Below are 8,282 nucleotides of genomic sequence, written 5' to 3'. Positions count from 1 at the left end.
AGGTTGTAAATGGACCATAAGAAGACTGGGCCATGGTGCCTGAACCAGGCATGAACCAGGTCACATACACACTTACCCAGCATTGTTCCAGGGGTAGAGGTTATTGGCAAGGAGACAGCTCTGCACTGAGGACTCAAGCTACAGTGAAGAGTAGCTGCAGAACAAGGGAAAGAGAGGGGGAGAAAGAAAAACAGGGGGAAAATAAATATGAAAAAAAAAAAAAACACCTTCAATAAATTTCACCAGTATGAGGATCTCAAGGGATGGAAGAGCTGATTGTCTAGGACTTCTCCTGAACTCTGTCCCTTCTGAAATATCTTTGCTATGTTACTGGTTAGCTATGCTTATATATTTTGAAGAGATCCACAGACTTCTATTGTGATGTGCTCTGTTTAGCAGCAATATTTATTACAGGTCAGATTTAGGATCAGGCATGGTCCAGCTGCAGACACTTGACCCTTGTAAGCAAATGTTTGGTTTTAAGTCTATATTCCCATTTAACAAAAGTAAATTCTCAGCAAGAGGAGGGCTAAACCTTAGCGTATTCTTCTGACATGAGAGATCCTGAAAGCTGATTTTGTAAACCTCAGGCTTTGAGAAGGTGCAGGGAGCTCCAGTGGCTGATTAAGAGTCTCTTACCATTCCAGCAGATGCAGCAGTTTGTTGATGTGCCAGGAAAGAGTTACAGCAAAGGGGGCAGGGAGCAACGGAGAAAGTTAATGATCAGATCGAAGAATCCCACTCTTGAAAACTAATAGCATTACCTCTGTGTTTGTAAGACCTACAAACTCAATCAGAGCATAGCAAGTGGGAGAGTTCACTACCTGGCACCACAGCCTAATTTGGGAATTGTGCAGAACAGTGATGAGAGGCAGGTATTTGGAGGGCACTGAATCAGCAGCAATGACAAACTCACCACAGAGACTTTGCTAATCTATCAGACCAGAGCTGACATTGGCCAAGCAGCTAGATCAAATCCAAAGTCCTGTGGGCTGTCCCCAGTAGAATGAGAAAATCATGATGATCTACTATTTTGGATATAGTTCTTTTTATTTTACAGAAATACATGAAGTCTTGCTTCCCAGAGTATGGGCAGAGAACCAGACAACATGAGCCTGTTTCACTTTTTATGGCTCCTGGCTTCTTCCAGTCAGCATTCAGTCCCCAAACTCTCTCTCTAGGTAGCTGTTTTGTTTCAGGGCCACATTAGTAGTACTCTTGCATCTGTCTTGTTTTACCTCACTGACTCTTCCCTCAGTTGCTCTGGTCTTTCTGCTGTTTCTTAGAGACACTGAATTACAGACCAGTGTATCAGCCCATGGTTTGCTGTGCTAGCCACCAGGGACATAGATTTGTTTGTAGCTAATGTAGGGTTTGTGCAAATTCTACTTACTTTTTGGGTTGGGAAATGGTTCTTTTTTTATCAGATCCCTGATATGACAAAAGTATTGTTGTGGTTTTCTACAGCCATCTGAGAAGAAGGTAAAAGACTTGTCTCATCACCTGAAATTCTGCATGTTCACTAAATCATTTGCTTCTGCCAGCTGTCCAATGAAACAAGTCCCTCATCCTGTAGGAAAAAGTATTTGAACCTCAAGCCAGTGTCAAGGGATGACATTATATCCACCCCTACCTTACAGGCTCCAAACGCAAATCAAATATTTGCAAGAGTGAATGTTCCCTCTGAAACACCAGATACAACATGAGGTCTGTCCCATATAACAAGCCTGTGCAATTCAGGAAATATCTCAGGGCAATCAAATTCTACAAGGAAGTTGTGGTCACTGGAAAACATCACAACTTCACCTCTTCTCCAGTGCTTCTATGCCCTGCACAATGGGGAATTCGCTTTCTCTTTCTGACACTTTCTGCCTTTTTATATCTCCCTTCTGTCACTCAGTTCAGCCATAATCCCACAGCACACCGTGTTCCTCATGTCTAGTTGGCTTCCTCGAGTCTGGCTGGCCTTGGATCACACTGTCCAAGGCATAAAACAACACTGGTGGACACCTCAGGGCAAGAACAGCACCTCTGTCACATCACAGAAGTTACTGTAATTTAGGCAATAAAAATGAGAATACCCGTAAGAGAAGTCACCTTGGCTGTCCAGCTCCTTCTCTCCTTGAACTCCAGTGGCTTCTTGGCTTTTGAAATAATATAGCACAGAAAGCTGGTCTCCCAGGCACTGAGTTTCTTCTGCTGGGCTCTAGCCAGCTGCTCTCTTTGCCTGCTTTCTCTCTTCATTGACAATTTATTGGCTGCCCTACACCTGCTTTTTTTTCCACTTCAATTTTCTCTTTTCTGGGCAATCCTTATACTTGCCTCAGCTGGCAGTATATTTCCTCGGTACTTGCGCGAGAGCGTGTCGGCTGCAAGAGGAAAAAAGAGACGTCCCTCACTGAACCTGCCACGGCGCCACAGCCGTGCCTGTTAACATCAAAATACAACCTGCTTCAGCAATGAAACTGCTCTTCCATTTCAGTGCTACCTCCTGCTTGTACCTTTATACTTGCTTTATTTGGATCATCTTAGAAGGCTCTGGAGGATTGCCTCAAACACCCCTGACTCCCACCTCACCAATGGCCTCTCCTTGCTCTAGGCTCAGAGCTTAGTTTCCCTATTCCCCCTTCCAGTTGCTGTGCCCAGTGCCTCCCATGGGTATTCATTTCTATGCTCAGCTTCTGAAAGCATGTTTAAAATCACTTTACATTTAAATTAGCTAAGGGCCTTAATGTTTGCGTTATGACTAAAGAGCAAGTGGGTTGTAACTCTTTCCTCTCCATTGAAATTTAACATCTAGATTAAGGAAGGTTGAAATATTTCCCTCTCCCGTTCTGTCTCCATCCTTTCTCCCGGCAGGTCCTCATGTAGGAATAAACAGCCTGTCCGTGCTTGGGACTAATCGAGACTGGCCACAGGATGTCACTATTACTCCACAAACATATGGAGAGTGAGGTGTTTGTTTACAGCAGGCCAGGGCCTGAGCTTCACTTGTCTCCAGATTTCGCCAGCCTGCTCATCTCTGGGTTGGAGCTTGAGGAGACACATCCCGATGCTCCTCAACAGAGCCACAACCCCGTGCAGAATTTGGCAAGGCGCACTAAGACACAACTTGCTTGTGCATGAGCACGTGCACACATCAGCTTCAGTTTGTCCTAACTTTACACAGCCCTTGGATTTCACCTTGGATATGGGATTCAAATGCCTGAAGTGAGCCAAGAACTGCTTGTTTCAAGCCAAAATCACATTAAGCCTCTGAGTATCAAATGGTTCCCTGTAAAACCTTAAATCAGACCAGGTCCCCTCCAACTCAGACAAGGCTCATAAAACTTGGGGTAAAATTCAGTTTCAAGTTCATAACAAAACCCAAAGGCGGGTTTCAGGTTTGCATTTGGATTTTTTTCTGAATGTTTGTGTAGCTCTGCTCAATGCACGGTCACAGGCACTGGGTGGGAGAAAGGCTTTTTAAATGTTTCCATTCTCCAAAACAGAGATAAACACATAACCGTGAGCTGGTGCAACCATGGGGTGAAAATTCAAATGCAGCAATAAATAGAAATGTCCATTCAGGAGAAGTAAATCTTCATAAGTGGAGACAGAAACCAGACTAAGTAAAATTATCAAACAATCAAAAAAAATATCCCTATCCTGGGAAGCTGACTATCAATGTGTCAGCTTAAGGACTCTTACCTCTTCAACACCTTGTCCTTTCTTTCTTATTCCTTGAGATGTATGAGCTGCTGTACCTCCAATCTGATGTCTTGGGGAATCTCCAGCCAACTCCCTTCCAGGCCAATAAATTTTCTATTCACATCTTGCTCACAAAACACCCTAGTTCACAAAAATATGTCCTCTGATTATGTATTACCCTTGATTGGTTGAGTTCTGAGAATTTATTCTATGTTTACACCTCACTATGTTGAATTTGAGTGGTTTATAGTAAGTGGTACCATTTTTTTTTCTGGGGAAGTATTTTATTATTTGCAAAAAAAAACCCCAAAACATCATATATACAAATACTATTATGTTCTTAATTTGTGCCTTTTTATTTGCTAGCTTTTTAGTCACACTGGGCTTAATTTTTACCCTTTGAATAATGAGGTAGGTAAAACTCCAGGGGTAGTCATATCCTATTCCTCTATAAAACAGGATTGTTTTTCCCACTATTGGCTTAGGAATGCCTGTTTTGTAGGGCTGGTACCATGATGGGTAATAGGCAGCAGGTGACTCAGGTGGAAGAGACACCTCTACAGAAGATAATTTCAGGCAGACCTGTCTTAAAATATCCTACCAGGGCAGACTTTGTGAAGGTTAGGCACATTATTTTGGGAACTTAACTTCACTGGTTTGACCATGGTGAGCTAAAATCAGTTGGACAAAGACTATTAGAAAAATCTGGAAGAAGATTACTTTAGTTTCTGTGGAGCAGAAATATAAAAATCTATAAAATTGGAGAGTTTCTGCCTTATCAGAGGTGGAGAGTTTCCACATCTTATTTTGCATTTGTCTTTTTCTGTAGTCTTAATGTCCCCTCACCAAGTCCCATGGGCTTTAACAATAAACCTCAGGCCTTGGCATTTACTACATATCACTGTTTAACTAGAAGGACTCTTGATTGGGACTTTGCTTGCTTATCTGGTGCTTTTTGTGCTATCTCCTGCCACCAATAGATAGAAGGAAACATTGTTCAACTAGAAAACTTCCCTTCCAATTCCAGCTTCCAGCAAAAAAAACAATGGACCAGAAAGGTGACTGCTGCCTCTAGAGAGAAACTGCTGCCCAGTCTGGCAAAATTGCAACTGTCTACCTGAATTTGAGTGTGAGTAAGCTTCTGTTTTAACCTCCCCTCTCTCTGTTGCTTTGTGTGTCTGCTTAGGCACAGAAGTTGAGCTATCAAAACAGCTACAGCAGGTGAGGAACTTCAAACTAGGCTGATCCAAACGTACACAGGTAATGAGTTAAAGAAAGCAGGTGTTGATGCATTTAACAAGGTAGATAAGAGCTTTGTATTTTTCATGTTATTAAGTCTAGGAAAGAATCTGTAACATAGAACTGGCTGCCTGGGCTAATTTCATTTGCACAGAAACAGCAGAAGTGGCATACCTTGCTCTTAGAGCTGGTTAAAAAACTAGCTGGCAACTACTGAACTATGTGCTGCCGTGGCTGCATTACTACAGCTGAAGACATTACACTGAAGACAGACAGCTTAAAGCCAAATGGAATATGTCTCATGAGCTGTCTTTTCATGTCCTCAGCCTACCTTGTCTTTGTTCCACAGATGATGCAATGCTACAAGGAGGCACATAACAAGTGTTCATCCCACAGCACACATCCATTATTCTCTGTGCAGATATGGAAGGTCAAGGCTGGCAGCCATTTGGCAAAGGCCATTTGGCACACAGGCCAGCTCATATTTCCACTGTTTAGGAAAATGGGTTGTAGGCATACCTGTTGTTCAGGTAGTACAGGAGATCTATATCATGTCTCAGTAACAAATTATTCTGAAGCCGCTATCACAGGGAGTTACACCACCTGATCAGATCAGAGCACCATCAGTGTAATCCACAAGCCCAGCAGACCAGGCTGCTCTATTTTTGTGTTTATCTCTCATTCTCTGATGCAAGTACTTCCTGTAACAAGAGTGTTCATCTAAGACACGTGGTATCCAGCTCTTTATCCATGTTTTGCATTTAATGCCATATCCCTTGTAACTGAGCTGCACCTCTCAGAGCAACAAAGACATGTGGATGCATCCAACAACTCCATACCTTTTCTGCATGTCCAGTTGCAGTGATGATTCCACCAACCTAGATCAGACTCAGAAGTCATAATTTACATGACTTAATTTTGTTATTCCTACCCACATCACAAAAAAAGCTCAGTGTACATCAGCATATCAATATGCTTCTGAGGCCTTATAGCTCCAGAGGCAAGCATGGCAGTCCAGATTAGAAATCCCTGTGCTGAAGCCAGCTAGGTAGAGCAGAGCTACGAAAAAAAAATTAGACTTGTACTTCTGCAGTAATTGCTGTGCTACACTGGGTATTTTATGTTGTGCCTTTAGACATGTGCCATGGTATTCGAGTTAATGTCTTCTTTCTTCTATTTTGTCTGCTTTAGACCACTCTCTGTGTTTTACACCTTTAAACTGCCGCACAGATACTAATGTGCATTTGTATGTTTGCATCCTAGAGGTCAATAAGGAATAAGAACACCTGACAAATATGGTACTTTTTGTCCTCTCTCTTTTGGCTTTGGGACAAGCAGAGCTGCTTTGAGGTATCAGAAGAAAGCACAGCAAGGTTTTTTAAAATCTGGCTGAATGCACAAATGGTTAGTGTGCTTTCAGGTGGCACTTCAGCATGTAAGAATTGAATTGATTTTCTTCCGTTTAGCCATTCAAGTCACAAAATAATACAAATAAAATACAAATGTAATAATTTTACGATGTATCCACTAGATGGTAGCCTATCCTTATCCTTCCCATTTACTAAGTCCATAAAGACATTTTATACAATGACCAATGATCCATTCCAAGTCAAGAAATCTCACTGTGTATATTCTTGCTCTCAAGAAGATACCTGCCCAGTGGAATGCAGCACCTGAGCAGGGAAATGCACCTCATACAAATTCCTTCTTCTCAGAAATGCATTTGCCCAGAGTCCCAGTTCAGATCTAGTGCAGGTTTTAGTGACTCTTAGGAAGCACCCCAGCAGTATAAAACTATATGATCCTGGCATCTGCACTTACATTTCTGTTGTTATTTCAAATTCCAAGCAGACATTCACATTAGCCAACAATGGTGCTCCTGCTTAGACTGGCATCTAAAATTATGATATTTTCTAATCTTAAGAAGGCTTATCTATGGCATGATTAGCCTTTTACTAAAGGTCAGATTCTATACAGAAAGTCTGAGGTTTTTTCATAACATTTCGGAAAGAGGTAATCAATAGTGAGTCAATGTATAAGTCCTCCTCTGAGCCTTCCTGGAAAAGATCAGTATAATCATGAATTTTTGTGCCTCCTAAGCAAAATGCATTTCTTTGATCTATTTTTGCCTAATACATATAAGAAAGGAGAGAGAGAAAGGGAGAAACATACATTATTAAGAAGTATCGTCCCTCTTCACAATGGTATCTGTGTACCAGCAAAGATAAATACAATTGCAGAGGACTTTAAAGGAGAATTGAAAACAAAAATTACAGTGTTTTGTGCTCTGTGTGGCATAAACTGGTTGAAATAAAAGCATGCCACACAGCAGCTTTTCTGCTGTGCATGCCTCTAATCTCTGTCCTCGCAGTGCTGCCAGGTAGGAGGGCACAGAGAGCAGCAGGTGTTTGACAGACATTTCACTTTAATGGCATTATATCAACATGCCACAAAATGTCACAGTTGCCTTTAATTAGTTGCATAAGCATTTTATGCTCATACATATATACATATATATACTATATATATATATGTATAAATATAAATATATTTCTAGCAATTCCACTCCAAGCTGGTTTCACCAGCCCCTGTAAGGGACTCCAGATGAGTCTGAAGATTAGTACTCACCAAGGCAGTTGACAGACTCAGACCCTGAGGTTGAAGGCATTCAGGTGAAAACCTGGGACAGAAGACATCTCACAGAGCCAGCGTGAGCCCTGACTTCTGTCCAACACAGGGAGGTGACCATCAACCATTACAGTGTGGCACAGATTGCAGGCTATTCTTAGCCTCAAAAACACACCGACTCAATACAAGGATATTTCCAGTGCTTTTGTGTCATGAACTTCTCTACTAGAACTTTTTAAAAAAATAATAAAATTAACAAGCCTGGTTGGCAGGATTCCTCTGTGCAGATCTGGAAGTACATTTACACCCTAAATTGTTTTTACTCAGCAACTGAAAATGCTTTCCTAGTTTCTGCATCTCATTTGTATGATACATGGCAGTTAATAGAACACTTAGGAGAGTTATTAAAAATGCTCATTCCATACCATCTTTGCCATTTTTATATTATACCAAGGGGAGTGAAGCACACTAATGCAATACTAAAGCCCTTCAGAGTTCTTACTGCTGTACTTTTCCTGCTTGCTTCGTGTACCATCGGTTCATATTATGTGGTCTGAAGGAAAAGGGAGGAAATATTAAAAGGAAAGTCTCCTCTGGCTTAAATTTGTGCTTGGTCATTCAGCCAAGACCAGGTAGAAAGAGGCTGACCAGAAGCACATGGCGTTTTTCAGCATATCTTCAATCAATTATCACAGAGGAGCCACCAGCATCGCTGAGAGGCTCAG

The 8,282-nt window shown here is 41.7% G+C and overlaps 1 long non-coding RNA gene across 1 annotated transcript in view; it reads right to left on the bottom strand.

Annotated features, from left to right (window-relative positions):
• LOC146768370 (uncharacterized) overlaps positions 1-8,282 on the bottom strand; it is a 63,553-nt gene that overhangs the window by 21,144 nt on the left and 34,127 nt on the right. The window contains exons 2-3 of the long non-coding RNA XR_014952878.1: positions 3,691-3,831; positions 77-2,369 (exon numbers count right to left, since the gene is read on the bottom strand). This is a non-coding gene — a long non-coding RNA (uncharacterized LOC146768370). The remainder of the gene's footprint in view (positions 1-76; positions 2,370-3,690; positions 3,832-8,282) is intronic.

Source organism: Lonchura striata, chromosome 2 (genome assembly GCF_050655825.1).
Source record: "Lonchura striata isolate lonStrDom1 chromosome 2, ASM5065582v1, whole genome shotgun sequence".
NCBI classification, from domain to species: domain Eukaryota; kingdom Metazoa; phylum Chordata; class Aves; order Passeriformes; family Estrildidae; genus Lonchura; species Lonchura striata.
This window is presented reverse-complemented; position numbering and strand designations above follow the sequence as displayed.